General features: G+C 54.2%; 1 protein-coding gene across 1 annotated transcript in view; it reads left to right on the top strand.

The window, feature by feature from the left end:
* The first annotated feature begins 278 nt into the window (after positions 1 to 278).
* LOC133279807 (syntaxin-binding protein 4-like) overlaps positions 279 to 14,900 on the top strand; it is a 57,615-nt gene continuing 42,993 nt past the window's right edge. Inside the window, exon 1 of the mRNA XM_061473973.1 lies at positions 279 to 394. The gene's annotated coding sequence lies outside the window, so the exon portion shown is untranslated. The remainder of the gene's footprint in view (positions 395 to 14,900) is intronic.

Genomic DNA, 14,900 nt, shown 5'->3' with positions numbered 1-14,900 from the left:
GATGATTCCCTGGCCTAGCCCAGCCCACCCCCCACCCCGGGCTTGCTGCAGCCTAAGAAGTTTTGCTCACACACTCAGAAGCGCACAGCAGTCAGCAATTAGGACCAGCTCTGGCCTTTTTATCCCGGGATTTTGTGCCCATGTGGGATTAAAGGCCTGATTGTGGCTTCCCCACCAGCCCCAAATCCTCTGCTGATTTTCATTCTGTGGGTAAGGCAGTGCATGCTGTGACCTATTGATCCCAATCCCCTGTGTGTATCCGATTGTCTCTGCCAGAGAGCACGGAACCCTTCAACCAGGAGACATTCCTGCACGGATCCAGCTGCACCTGCCTTGGGTTGCTGGGGGGCTGTGGGTCCTGGCAGCTACAGTGAAGGCCAGTTCCTGTCTGTGGGTGAGTTTCCTCTATCCTGGTTCAGTGAGGGTTGCCTTCCCAGCTGCTTTTGGGGGGTGAGAAGTAGTTTCCTTGCAGGGGCTGAGTGCTCTGGCACGTAGTGGGGAGGCTGTGTGGTATTGGGGTGCTCTGAAGTGCTCCCTGGCTTTGCCAGCTGCTTCTCAGTGGTGAATTAGGCATCAGAAGCCAGCTCGTTGTGAGGCTGAAACCTGCAGCGAAGCCTTGGATCCGCTTGGAGCCAGGCTGTGCCCCTGCTTTGGCTTTCCATGGCCTTGTCCAGCTGAGCACCTTCAGGTCTTTGGTGAGCAGAGGCAGATTTAACATGCTCACCCCTGACCTGGGGCTGCCGGCCTGGCCCCATACAGGTTGGGGCCATTTCTGGACTTCACTAGCTACCAGCCATGATGACTTTGGTTTAACTAGAACTGAGGTTACAGCTTTGTCTTCAGGGTGCCTAGCTTCAATGTCTGCTTCCAAATAGATTTCTATGTAGAATAAGAACCGTTCATCTGATCCCTGTGGGTCCAGTTAATGTTGGGAGACTGGCACATTTCCTGCCACGGCCAAACACCTGTGCCGAGCTCCTCCCCAGGTGAGATGCAGACCTGGTTTTCCTTATCTTTTGTGGGGGTGAGGATTTTCCCAGTGCTGCAGTGTGTTGGGAGGCTGTGAGCATCGCTGCAGCAGCACCCACATCCCCAATCCATCCTCCCACCTTGGGCAGCATACACTGGCTCCGATCCCGGAACAAGGCAAGGGAGAAACCCAACCTAACTGCTTTTAGTTTACCACATGAAGTTCTGAGCATCTTTATTTACTCAAGAAGTACTCTCATTTTCATATGGTTCTATTCCTGCTGATATCTATTGACAACACATACCCAGGTGCTCAGGGGGACTGGTTGTTCCTCTGCCACCTCCCCCCCATGAGCTTTATGCATCCCAGAGCCCCCTCATTCTTAAACCCTTTGTGAGGTGAGCCGTGTTTGGGATGAAATGTCTTTTTCCATGGGGACTGGGGGGGTTTGCACTGCATCTTCTCTTGCACCAGCTCACTCCTAATCTCCCCACATCTCTGGCGTGGCTCATTTTTGTGTGCAAATGCCCTTAAGAGCTGCAGAATTGCAGCTGCTGGGCGAAACATGGGGTGGAGAGAAACTCTGTTGTAGTGGAAAACTATGTCTTATGTAAACTGCCCAGGTATTTTGTCTTTGTGCTGGCTTAAGATCAGAGGCGCTGTACAAAGCCATGTTGCACAGTGTGCTTTTCGGGGGGGGGCCTCAGGCTTCTAGTTTGGGGGTTCTGATGGCTCATGTCCGAGCTCCAGTGTCTGCCCAAAGTGCCATGTGCCGCATGCTGAGCTTTCCTCCCCAGCTGGGATCTTCTGGAGCCTCAGAAGGGTTTGTTTTTGCACCATTTATTCAGTAAATAAACCTTTCTATGACTTTACTGATGCAGCTGGTCCTCTCTGTGCTCTGTGCCCCCCTGCTCCTCCCATGCTGGTACCTGGACCTGGTGCCACTGAAGCCTCGAGTGTTAAGAAGTAGGGGTGTCCTGCCAGGTAGGAGCCCATGCTGCAGAGAGGGCTTTGGCTCCATACTGCTCAGGGTATAGGAGCTCATAGGAGGGTGCTGAGCCCCGGGTTGCTGCTCTGTGGTCCCCTGGGAAGCCACCCGCAGGGCTGGAGCCAACCCAGCCACACTCCCTGCCTCCCTCCCAAGCTCCTAAAACACCCATCAAGCTCCTTCCACGGGGGTGAGCCCCTCTACAGGCAGCGATGTGGCAGTATTGACTTAACCTGAGTAAGGAGCTCTCGAGCGGGAGGGGACTATGTTTTTATGCAACCAGATTGCATTTTCCTGGCAAGCCCTTCTCCAGCATGGATCCCGCACCCTGCCAAGTGCGCCCTGCTCCACCCTGCACCGGCCCCATCACCACTGGCCACCCCACTGCCAGGTCCTGCTGACACCTCCACCATGGGCTTGGCCATCCCACTGTGTCCCACTGATCTGAGCCCATCCGGACTCGGGAAGGCATCAGGGCTTGCTGGGCCAAGCCAGCATCGTGTCAGCGGTGTCCTCCTCCCTGCGCACCCCAAAAGGCACTGTGGCCCCAGCATATCCTGTGGTGCTGAGCGGTTTTGGGGATCCACTGCAGCAGAGGAGCCAGTCACAGGGATACTCAGTCCCAGGGGCTTTTCAGGGGGGTGTCTCAATGAAGAATTTATGGATTTAGCTCTGGATGGGGTGGTAGGGTCATTAAAGAAGAATTAGAAGTGCCTCCCAGAAGCCGATACACGTGGTGGAACACAACCAACGGGGGGGGGGGGGGGGGGGCAAAACCTCATTTATTTCTGGGTGGGACTTCATGGCAGCCCTTGGAAGGGCCAGCGCAAGCCGTCGCTCCCGCAGCAGGGGTTTGCTGGTGTCAGGGTGGGAAGGGAGCTCCTGCCTGCAGCCAGTGTGGTGCAGGAAAGCAGGGCACAGAACACCTCTGTGCTGCTGCTGCTTCCTCCTCAGCAGCTCCCACATGCACAGGAATGCAGCCGTGCTTGTTCCTAACTGGTCCTGTGCAGGGTGAAACCTCCCTCAGCTCCGTTTAAGGCTGGGTTTGCTCCGAAAGCAGCAGCCGGCCTGGCTTCTCCAGCCCCATCCTGCAGCTTCTGCAAACGCCCCCTCACCCCCCCCCAGCTTTCAATGGGTCTTGTGGGGTACTCAAAGGATCAGGCTTCATCCATCTGTAAGAAATAAATGGAATAAACAAGTATGTCACTCCCAAGCAGAGCTGAAGGGCAGGGAAGCTCTTGACCCAGCAAGGAAGTGGGTTTTGCTGCTGCACTTGCAGGTTTGAGCCCAAGTGCCAATAATGGAGTTAAATATTGAACAAACACTAAGCGAAAGCCAGTGTTAGCAGCCAAGCAAAACAAACGCCGAGTTAGGCCAGCGCTCTGACTCATTTGGCATGAAAATACAGCATGGAATAGATTAAATTTGGCTCTTCCTCACCCTCCTGGTACAGAACAGAGCAGAGGGGCCATGAGAGAGGCACTGAGCAGTTTACCAGCGCTGGTGGCATCACAGGTTTTAAAGATAGCCATGCGATTTTAAGGTTCGAGGTGGCAGCAGGTCCTTATTCTCCTGTCTCGGGAGATGGAGAGGGATGGGGTGTCCCAGGGTGGACACGGGGTTCCCCTCTGCCTCCTGTGTGGCATGGTGAGCCGCGCCCCCATGCAGCCCCTAACCACTGTAGTGGTCCTGATGCCCACAGTGGAGGTCGTGGCCAGGATGTCCCAGGTAGGGTCCACCCTGGCAAAAGCCGTTGGGATGGAGAAAAAGGTCAGGGCTCCACGGCAGGCTTTGGATCATGATGCAAAAGCTGGGAATTTCCGGGGTGTAACGTTTGCATCAGTGTAAATATGCAGATGGAGAGCACCCAGGGGCAGCTGCTGCCGAGGGGCAAGGGAGTTAATGCTCTGCTTCCACCAGCAAGGAAGGAAGCACTCAGAGGAAAGGGCAAGGCAGAGCCTTGCTCCCGGCACATCTCCATGATCCACCCCCCAAGCCTGACTCGAGGGATGCTCTGATCCCCCATGGCTGTGGACAAGGTGGGGGACACATCCATGGGATGTCCCTGTGTGCTCCTGTCCACTGTGAGGAGGGAGGCAGAAGTGGGCACCAGGTGCCTTGGCAGAGCTGGACCACTGGCACCAGGGCAGGATCAGGGTGGCCTCAGTGTCCCCAGGGCCATTGGGCGCTGTCACCTCCCAGCACCCAGTGCCCAAAGGCTCTGACACCACCTTTGACAATCCTGACCAGTGAGACCGGGAGTGGCTGGGCCAGCGCCCAGCGCCCTGCGCCCGCTCCCAGCGGTTTCGGCAAGCCCGCTGCTGCCCGTCCTCTCCCGCCGGCACAGGCAGCCCTGGGGCTCCCACCCGGCACCGCCCACACGGGGTTGCGACATCGCTTGGAAGCGGGTGGCTGTCCCCGCACCAGCGTGAGCCCCAAAGGGTGCCCCATGGACGGGTTCCCGGCCAGGGATGCATGTCAGAGGCACGGGGCAGGGTGCAAAGCAGAGGTGCTCCCCTAAAGGTGTGCAGGGATGAAGCCCCGCTGGTGGCGGCTGTGCCGGGCGGAGGGAGGGGCTGTGCCTCCTCAGGGGACCTGTCACCGGGCTGCGAGGTGACACAGTCACTTCGAAAGGATGCAGAGCGGGATCAGCCTTAATTCACCCCCTTCACTGGTGAGTGGTGCCTGTGGGCTGTCACCCAGGGCGCGGGCGCATCCTCCCCACACCCCTGTCCTGGGTTTGTCCTGGCCTCCTCCCTCCTCTTCATCACATCATGGGCTGGGGCAGCTGCACTGGCCCCAAGGACCGAGGTTCCCTGACTTGTCTCCCATGGGTGCCCTGGCTGGAGATGCCACCCGCCACCACTGAGTCGTCAGAGACCCACCGTGCTCACTGCTTTCTGGACAGCTCAGCTCAGATGGGCAGCAGCGACCAGACAGACAGACTGCCGCCACCTTTACCCTTTGGTGTTTTCCCCTGTTAGTCCCAGGTTACCTGGAGCTGGGGGGAGCACTGAGCACAGTACCTTGGCCCTGGTGGGTCTGGTGGCTTTCCTGAGACACACAGATCCCTGGGATTCACAGACTTCCAGGCTCCGGCTGCAGGATGGTGCCTGATGGGGAGAGGGAGACATAAAACACAGATTGTGCAGCAAGTTGATGCTTGTGTCCTTTCCATCACTCTGAACTGGGGACCTGCCTGCCCATGCTGCTGTCTGTCCATCTCCACCACAGCTGGAAACAGGAAAGCAGGACGTCACCTCCCTGCTCCATGATAATGTACACAGATGAGCCCCAACCTTCAAATAGTTTCCATCCACTCAGCAGAGCTCACTCCCAGGGCTTTCTGAAGGATCTAAAGGATCATTCAGATGCTGGGGTACGGCTGGACAACCACAAACAGGGAGTGGGGAAAACCCGTGTGAGAATTGTGCCCCAAATGATATCAGTAGCTGGAAATGCTGAAGCCTGCTGGTAGTGCCCAGGAGGAGCACAGTGCTGCAGCCCGGGCTTAGTGCAGGTCAGCAACACCTGCAGTTTGGTTTACTTTATGGAGGCAGGTTAACCATTGATTATAACCACCCTGAATGGCTGTACCCACCATTAGCCACCACTGACAGTGCAGGGCGAGGGGGGACCTCGCTGGCAGGAGGGTAAAGGGGTCACCCTGCTAAAATCAACACTTGCTTTATTGAACCAGGTGGCTGCACCCTGGTGATGGGTGTCACGGGGGTCCCTCAGCCCAGGCACTTGCTGTGCCATGTCCCAGGCTGTTGGACCCCTGGGCTGGGGTGATCTGCACCACAGCATTCCCAGGCACCAGCACAGCTGCCCCAAGCCTGGCTGGTGCCTCACAACTGGAGACTTCGGCGGCGTTTAGCTGGGGGGAGCCGGGAGAGGGGCGATCACATGCTCGCCCGCCTGGGATTAGATGTAGTCGGCTGCAGCAGGGAGCTGTGCCGGGAGAGGTGCCGGGAGCCTTGCACGGAGCTGTGCCAGCCACTGGCACCCTGAGCCCATGGCCCTGGGCAGCAGGACCCAGCCACAGCAGCCCTAAAGGTTCAGTGAGGACAGTGGCCCCAGATGATGTCCTACCTCCAGCCTCCTGGCCACGACCTGGAGCACTTTGATGGGCTTTCTCTCATCTACTGGTAAGCAGGGCAGGATGCGGCTGTGTCGGGAATGGGGCATCACTCAGTGTCTTGGACACCAGCTTAGGGAGCAGCATTAGGAAGGATGCGTTTTGTGACCCTGTGGCTTTTTGTGGGGGTTAATTCATTTTGAGAGGGTCTTGTGGGGGTCCTGGAGCACCCATATCCAAGCTCCCCTGGGAGGGCAGTGCACAGGTGAGACTGGTTTCAACCAGGGGTGGGGAAGAGGGTTCATTTTGCAGGCAGCAGCTGGGGAAGCACCCAGTCCGGGGTGCTCTTGCTCCTGTTGCAGGACTTTCCCATCTGACAGCACCAGCCTCTCCAAAGGCACCATGTCCACCCAGTGCCTGGGGGCGGGTGTGTGTGGAATGGGGACCCCCATGTGGGCGCAGGAAAGGCAGAGGGGACGGGAGGTGAAGGTGGGTGCTGGGCAGCTGCAGCTGTCTATGTAGGGCAGAGAGAGCCAGCGGGAGTGCAGCTGCACTGGGGACAGGGTTCAGAGCGTGCGGCTTTAGCCGATTAACTGGGGGTCAGTGGGCCGGATTCAGAGCTGGCGGGGGCCTGGCGGGCTCTCAGGGCCATCCTGCGGTTTGGCAGAGGCTTTCTTAGGCTGGCTGAGCCTGGGCGTCCCCAGTGAGGATCGAGACGGAGCCCTGCAGCCACCGCAGACCATGGACGCTGCTGAGGCACAATCGGCCTCCTGCTGAAGTAGGTCATTGGAGTGGGGGCTGTGGGGCTGTGGGGTGGCAGCACCCCGTGGGGGTGCAGGTGGGCTGGTGAGGGCAGTGCCCCGGGGTGATAGCTATCTTCACCCCAGAGCTTGGTTTGGGGTGCTGTGCCCATGCTTCACTGCTGCTTTTGGGTGCAGAAAGGGCAGAATCTTGCCGGTCAGAAGGAGGTAGTGCAGGGCAGGCGTGACCTTGTGGGGTGAGTTTTGGGGAGCACTGTCAGGCTGGTGCCACTGATGGATGCTGATGTTGTGGGGCTGTGGTGTGTGTATGGGGCAGACAGAGCTACACATCTGTCCGGCAGCATCAGCAGGATCCTGCCCACATCCCTGGCTCCACGGGGCTGCTGAGCCCCTCTTCCCTGCAAGGCAAAAATTCTCCAACTCCTTTTCTTTCCGTGGCAGCCTGCTCATGTGCCAGGGTTTGGAGTCAAAACCTGCCCCAGCTTTGTCCTCTGGGTTGTGCTTTGTGTGGATGAAGAGTCCTGGCCAAGGGGTGGCTGGCTTTGTGCCCAGGGACTGTCCCTGCGTCTGACGGGTGCCAGATGTGCTGCCGGTGTCCATCTGTCTGGAGGCTCCCCTGGGACGGGGTGGAGAGTGGTGAGCAGGTGGGGGGGAGATAACACCTCCTGGCACTCCCATCAGCATGACCCCGCTCTGCCGCTGAGTAAAAAATTAATTTTGGAGTTTGAAATAGGGGCTTGGGGTGGGGTTGCTGTGTCTGGACCAGCAGCTCGTCCATCCCGTGGTGCTGGTTTCTCTCCGTGGTGATGCTGGTGTGACCCAACGGGGCTTTCCTCCTCTGGGCGCGGCTGCTGGAGGCTGTTTGTAGGTTTTGCAAAGGTGGCTTTTGTGCAAGAGCTTTACCAGACCCAGCGGGAAATAAACCAGCCCCAGAGGTGCCCGTCGATGCCGGGTAGGTCCTGCGGCTGGACTGCACTGTGCATTGCCCCAGGCGGGTCAGAAGCTGGCAGCGGGGCAGCACTGGGCATGGCCAGAGGGCAGGACTCTGCATTGCTATTGCTGCTGTGTTAATGCCTTCTGCAGGGTCTGGGTCTGAGCACGGGGATGTTCCAGCTCAAGGACAGGGCAAAGCTCTTCCCAAGCCTTTGCTGCGCTCCTGACTCAGTGGCGCATTCTGGAATCTTTCCTCAAAACACACTGTTTTCCTGTCTTTCTGTACCCAGCTCTTTCCCTCCCTTCTTCTTTCCATCCTCTTTCTTGTGGATTCCCCTGGGTGAGTTTCCTGCCATTGTTCTTGTTTTCCCTGGTTAATCTGGTGACCAGAGCAGCAAAGCCAGGTCCGCAGCCCCCACCAGTGACTGTCCCGTTAATAAGTTTATGACCAGTCCAATCCCACAGCCCAGGGGATTTAGACAGGCAGGGCGGTTTATAATCCCCTTAACCCTTCACAGGAGTTCACACCCAAACCAGGGCCACAGCATGAGCCCCAAGCAGAGCAGCAGATCACCTACCTCAATAGAGGGTGAGGAGGAGGGAGAATGGCTTTGCCATGTGTGAGATGCTACCATGACTTGGTCCCCTGGGATCCCTTCAGAGGAAGGGTATGAAGGAGCACCAAGGTCTGCATGTCCATGGGGACGAAGGAGATGCCTGTAGGGCGTGGGGACATCAATGTGTGACTGCTGCCAGCCCAGCAGCTCTGCTCATGGGAATGAGGATTCACCATGAGCGATGCCACTGGGAAGAGGTAGGACCCCAGCCTGAGGGGAGTGGTGGTCTCCCCAGAATTAGTAAGGTTTGTCTGGACAGGGTCATGCTTTGCCTAGGAAGGTTGGGCCAGTTGATCCTTGGGGTCCCTTCCAACCTCATGTGCTATGATGCTTTGGTTGTTTTTCCCCCTTCTGTTCAGACTTGTCTGTGACCGTTCCTGATCATATGAGCTCATCTGAAGCAACTCCATGGGTAACACTAATGAAGCTGATGTGGACTGCACCATGGCTGTGGACAGCAGGCAGCTCATTCCCAGCTCCACAGCAGCTGCTTGATTTAGTTTGAATTATTACCAATGCTTTGCAGCTGGTCCTGTAAGCAGCACTGTTGCTTTTTCTGTTTTCTAATCAGATGTAAATGCCTCTTCAGACTACGCTGATTTAGGTTTGTCATGAAACAAACGTTGGATCATTCTTGAGCAAGTGCATGGTGCTGCCTGGGCAGTACTTTCCTCCCACTGCAGCTCCTGGTGGTGGGATGCAGGCAGAGACCACAGTGCATTGTCCCACTGAGGGCTGCACCCTCCTGCCTCACAACTTACTGCTGCTTCCCGGAGCTGACACACTCAGATGGATCTCTCTGCAGTGCAGGATGTCTTCCCACCTCTAATTCCCACCCACACAGACCTGCTCAGCCCCTATTCCTCTGCTAAGCCATGAGCAGAGGCTTCCTGAGGGCTCTGGGATGCTGCTGTCAGCACAACATCCTCATCCTCGGCTCTGGCATACTTGTGCTGCTGCTTTGCTGAGCTCATGGTCCTGCCTGGAGCCACCAGCAATCTGGGGTGATCTATGATTCTATAAACCACCTGATTCAGTCAAGGGATGCTGGTGGGACCTGGCCAGGCTGGGCATCCACATGGGGACCAGCCATACCCAGTCTCTGCTTCTCTCCTCATGCTCACCAATGTGCTTCTCCACCAGTTGAAACCCTTGCGATTGGGTTTTCTCTCTTTTTGTAGCTACTTTTCACTATAAACCTCACAATTCCCCATCCCGCAGCCACTACCACTGCAGTGAGTGCCTGCATGTGAGGAACCAGCCCTGATTTGTGGGGACAACCACTTGTGGTTCCTCCATCTGCGAGTGTGATTCAGTGGCCACTGTTCACCAGCTTCGGTGCTCACGCTGGACTTTCCCAAGAAGGAAGTAAACAAGACAGATCAAGGGAGAAATGTAGAAGAGGCTTTTATCCACAAACAGGCTAAAGGCTGCTTTTCCAGAATATCCTTTGACCAACATGTAGAGGAGAGGTTGATATAACAGGTTAGATCTTAGGCAGAAGCTCTTCCCTGTGAGGGTGCTGAGGCGCTGGCACAGGCTGCCCAGAGAAGCTGTGGCTGCCCCATCCCTGGCAGTGCTCAAGGCCAGGTTGGATGGGGCTTGGAGCAACCTGGTCTGGTGAAAGGTGTCCCTGCCGTGGCAGGGGGTTGGAACTGGATGAGCTTTAAGGTCCCTTCCAACACAAACCATTCTACAATTCATGATTCTATGACAATAACATAGCAGAGAATTGCATCTGGTTGTGATTTCCTGTTGGATAGAAATGAAAATCTAATCAATTCTGAACTTACTTTATATTTCTGATCCTAATGGTGCTTTCTAAAGCACAAAGGTGGGAATCTCCTGCCCTGGGTGCTGAAGGGGAGGGAGCCTCAAGGCAGCTGTCCCTCAGCTGGAGGTAGAGGAAGATTTGTCATTGTATTTAGAAGAAAATCCAAAATTAGAATGTGCTGCCAGAGAAGCAAAAGAGCACATACTTTCCATGGAGTCTGCAGACCTTCACAAAGAGCCTGGAAACTAGCATCATGGAAGCGCAGGAGCTGGTCACTTCAAGCCTGGAAACCAGAGATGCTGTGTGTCCCTGGGCAAGCAGCCCTGCTCTGTCACAGCACTGTATGTGGGGCCTCTCCAGCTGGGGAAGTGGTGGAGCTGTCTTCTTGGCTGTCCCACCAGGAAAGCTGCATCTCCTTTGATATGCTGGAGACATTTCTCTCGTTCTATTTTCAGACAAGGTGGCTTCTCCATGGGCTGGGGCTGGGGCTGCACATGCCTTCCAGATCTCTGTCGTCAGTCAGTGCTGAAGGTTAAGATGCATGGAAATATTAGTTCCTGGGTTTCAGCCTCAATGTTGGGGCTGGAATAATTGAGGGGATCGGCGGCTCTATGTCTTTGCTTGTGTGGCCTTAATGTGACCTGGAGAAGACTCTGCCTGAGCAGACAGGCTGCAAGAACCCCCGGTTTTAACTGACAGTGCTTGTCACAAGAGACAAGCCTTGAGCAATGCCTTCCCATGCAGTTTTGCATTTTCTGCTGAACATCTCTCTGCCCCCATGTTGACCGTTGATACTCCAAATGAGTATCCATTAAACCCATGAGGTCTACAACTTGTGGGCCAGCTGTTCCCAGAGCTCTTTGGTTGTAGTCTCTATAGGAAGGGCAGAGGGAGACTTGAATGAGGAATAAAAATAACTGTACTTGTTCATATGCTTCTTTCAGGCATTCTCTTCCCCTCTTTTCTTTCTGAACCCCAAATGTAGAACTTCCAGCCTAGCTGATTCTATGAGTCAGTGTTGCCACCATCTTCTCCACCTGCTTGCTCTTGGCAGTGGTCAGTTTGATGGTGTTGGAGATGGCACGATGCCTTGGAGGATGTAGTGGGGTGGTATGTAGGGCACGGGCACACTCTGTAATCCACTTCCTTTCTCTGCCTCTCCCCAGTGCTCCCAGTTTCTCTCTCCCCCCACTTGCCCTTCATCATCTCTTAGGAAAATACAGGTTTTATTTTGCTGGTGGCATTTTTTTACCTTATGGTCCTGCTCTGAAACTTATTTTGATTCCCCTAATAACTTCGCCCACCCTTGCTTATACATGCTAGTATAAAATAAAGCTGACTGATAGAATTTCACTCAACTGTTTAGATTAAAAACTCTTTTTCAAGGAAAGAAAAAACTTTGTACATAGAATGTTGTTTTCTTTTTTCAATGAGGTTAATGAGTTTTCAAACTCATTTTCTAGCAGATGTCTAAAAAGTGAGCATCCAAGCTGAGCGCATGTTTGTGTGCTGTCAAGCCCCATGGTGTTAGTCTGTATTTCTCATGCTCCTTCCATTCACTCATTTGTTTCAAAATGCAAAGTCCTGTCAGTGGTGTCCTCTGGTAAGAAAAGCCTGGGTTTTCCAGCAGGATTTACTCGAAGTTGCTCAGCTAGGTCGCAGCTCAGGAAAGAGCCTGACCATATGGTGTACCCCCTTTGCCATGCTGAAGGTTTGCCTTCAACACGGGTTTTACAGAGCAGGACTGGAACCCTTGGGCAGGTTCTATGTGGCCTGTAAATCCTTCCTGAATGTGGATGTTCTCAGTTTAAAACATTGAAAACTTAAACTATTTTGCTGAAGCTTCCTTTTAACAAGTCAGATAGATGTGGATCAGCAGGAGCAACATCAACATCTGATGCTTTTGCTAGGGTGAATCTGTGCTTTCGAGTGATGGATCTGAGAGTCTGGAGATCAGCCTGGAAGCTGAGTTCTGCTGCTCTGCACCGATGGCCTCTTTCATTCAACTTTCATTTGCTTCACAGGATAGGACTATCACAATCTTATGAACTGATCATCAAACGACAAAGGGGAATGCCTTTAACCTGATAGAGGGGAGATTGAGATGAGCTCTTAGGCAGAAGTTCTTCCCTGTGAGGGTGCTGAGGCGCTGACACAGGGTGCCCAGAGAAGCTGTGGCTGCCCCATCCCTGGCAGTGTTCAAGGCCAGGTTGGATGGGGCTTGGAGCAACCTGGTCTAGTGGAAGGTGTCCCTGCCTGTGGGAGGGGGTTGGAACTGAGTGAGCTTTAAGGTCACTTCCAATACAAACTATTCTATGATTCTGTATGATATGATGGAGTTGAGGCCAAGAGCTTACTGTGACCTTGGCTGTCCCACAGAGCTTGTAGGGATGCTGGACCTGTGTCCTCCCTGCAGCTCCTGGGAATTTCTTTCCATTTCACACCATGCCCACCAAGACCATAGCCCTGCTGCTGCCAAACCCTGAGGGAGCTTATTCTAGATGTGTGCCTGCTCACTGGCCAGCCTTGGATAATCTGGTTTCATCCCTCTGTCCTCATGTCCCACAAAACAGGTCTCATGGGCTCATGCTGCTTCTCCTGCTGGGTGACATGCATCAAGACAGGGTGGGAGAGGCTGTTTTAATGTAAATTATATTTCTAACCTCCCAACAGACAGTGGAACAGCTGAACTTGCTTTGTATTAAGAAGGAAATTCTGTGGGCTGGAAAAGATGCTAAAAGAAAAGAAAAAAACAACAAAACCACCCTAAACCCATAAATGCTACAGTCTGTTATTACTTCCAAAGCTTTGTGACAGATTTTAAGCCTTTAGGGATGGTGAGCACACATGACCCGCACTGAACACTGCCCTTCATCCCTGGAGGGGCTGTTCCCAAAGATACACAATAGGATTCATCCGAATAATTATCCTGTTGTCTTAATGATGAGCATGACAGTGCTGCTGGGGGCTGGCAGAGCTCCCACCTCGCTGCTTTGGGAAGGCGCTTGCGATGGGCCGTGTTGGCTTTGGCTTGCGTAAGCTTTAATCTAAAGTTGGAGATGTTTTTAGCTGATCTGTGTTAATGTTGGGTGGAATTAACATGCATACGGGGAGAGCATGTGACCCCCTCCGGCCTTCCCCCCCTTCCTGTTTTTTTGTGGTTGGTTTTGGTTTTTTTTTGTCATCGCTTGAACGGATTCCTGCCAAATTGGAGTGGCTGGCGCTGGGCTGAGCGGGGCTGCCGCTGCCAGCAAGATGCCTGCAGTCTCTGTCCTTTACAAGGGAGTCATCATCATCAGCAGGTAATCCCCCTGCAGCTGGGGCAAGGACTGGAGAGGGGGCATGGGGCAGTGCTGGGGTTGTGGTGGCCACCTCTAGCCAAGGGTCGTCTGCTGTGGCTTCTCCAGGACCAGGCTGCAGTGGCAGAGGAGTCTTGTGAGCAGCAGAAAGAGACAAGGATGCCATCACTAGCGCCTGTTGTTGGGTTTCTTGCTCCTCTAGGTTAGCAAAGCTCACTTCTTCTCCACTGTTCAGGCGTTGCACAGGGATAAAAGTCGATCATATCAAGTAGGCATCTGCTTTACCAAACCCTCTGTCCTTATGTCGCGTTTCAGCCCCGTCCGAGCTATTTCTGTTCATTTGTGGTGGAGTTTCTTCGCTGATTTACTCAAAATACTCTGAAAATCCTGGTAAATTGAAGCAGTCTGGGCTCAGGGCTGCTCTGGCTTCCTGGGACACCTTCTAGTTCCAAGGCACCAGATGCGGACAGTTGTTTGCCCAGTCTCTTGAATATGTGAAGCATTGCAAGAATATCAAGGGGGGATATTTTTAATGAGGTGAAAAAGCTTCCAGTCCAGATCTTAGGGGGGGTGTTACTGGCTTTGCAGAACAGCTAGATATTTTGAGAGGTGTTTTGGAAAGAGAATTTCTGTGTTTATTTCTCTCCTGCATCTGCCAGACTTAGAGGAGCCTGTTTGTGCCCCACAGCATTGTCCCTCCTTAGCTGTGTCCAGGTTTGGGATCTGATATTGATTCAGAAACTCTTTTTCCCTTGCAAATTAGATCCTGGGAAGTGGAGTGGTTTTTGGAGCTACTCATCCCTGGTTTCCTGCCTGGCTCTGGGTTTTTCACATCAAGGTCCACCTATCCTCACGGGGTGCCCACCATGGGCCACCCAAGGAGGAGAAGTGCCTGTGGTCCGGGTTTGGAGTCTGGTGTCACCTTGCCAGAGAATGTTTAGGGGGAGGCTCAGGTGTTATGATACTCTTCCACCCACTTTGGTGCACAAGGAGAAGCTCCCACCTCAACCTGGCACGGCAGGGACCTGAAGCAGCTCAACAGATCTGGCATCCCCCTTTTCCAGCCCCCATGCCAGACGGACGGAGACTGCCCACAGATCATGCCTTGCCGTCTTCATTACAGGCTCTCTGTGTCTGTGAAACTGGTTTATTCCTGGAACATTGGTCTGAGCTCTGATCTCATTTCCTGGGAGCTGGACAGCTGTCCAGCCCCGTTAATCTGGGGTAATGAATCACAGGTCCATCAGATTTGCTGGGTGGGGAAGATGATGTCCAGCCCTACACATATTCTCTCATTTATCTGTAGAAACTTGGGGGGGGGGGTGGGGGTGGGTGGAAGGGATTGATTTTTGCCAGTGTGGGCTTCATATGCGGCACTGTGTCCCTGAACCTGTGCGTCAACATCGTTCCGTAGGCAACGTCTGGGGTGGTGGGAAGGATGTGCTTGTGTGGGTGTTGGTTGGTCACCCAGGCGTCT

Source organism: Pezoporus flaviventris, unplaced genomic scaffold (genome assembly GCF_033815535.1).
Source record: "Pezoporus flaviventris isolate CSIRO_AGI_PZ_B2104156 unplaced genomic scaffold, CSIRO_AGI_Pfla_v1 ptg000078l, whole genome shotgun sequence".
Lineage (NCBI taxonomy): Eukaryota > Metazoa > Chordata > Aves > Psittaciformes > Psittacidae > Pezoporus > Pezoporus flaviventris.
Note: the sequence above shows the minus strand (reverse complement) of the source record. Positions and strands in the feature narration are given on the sequence as shown.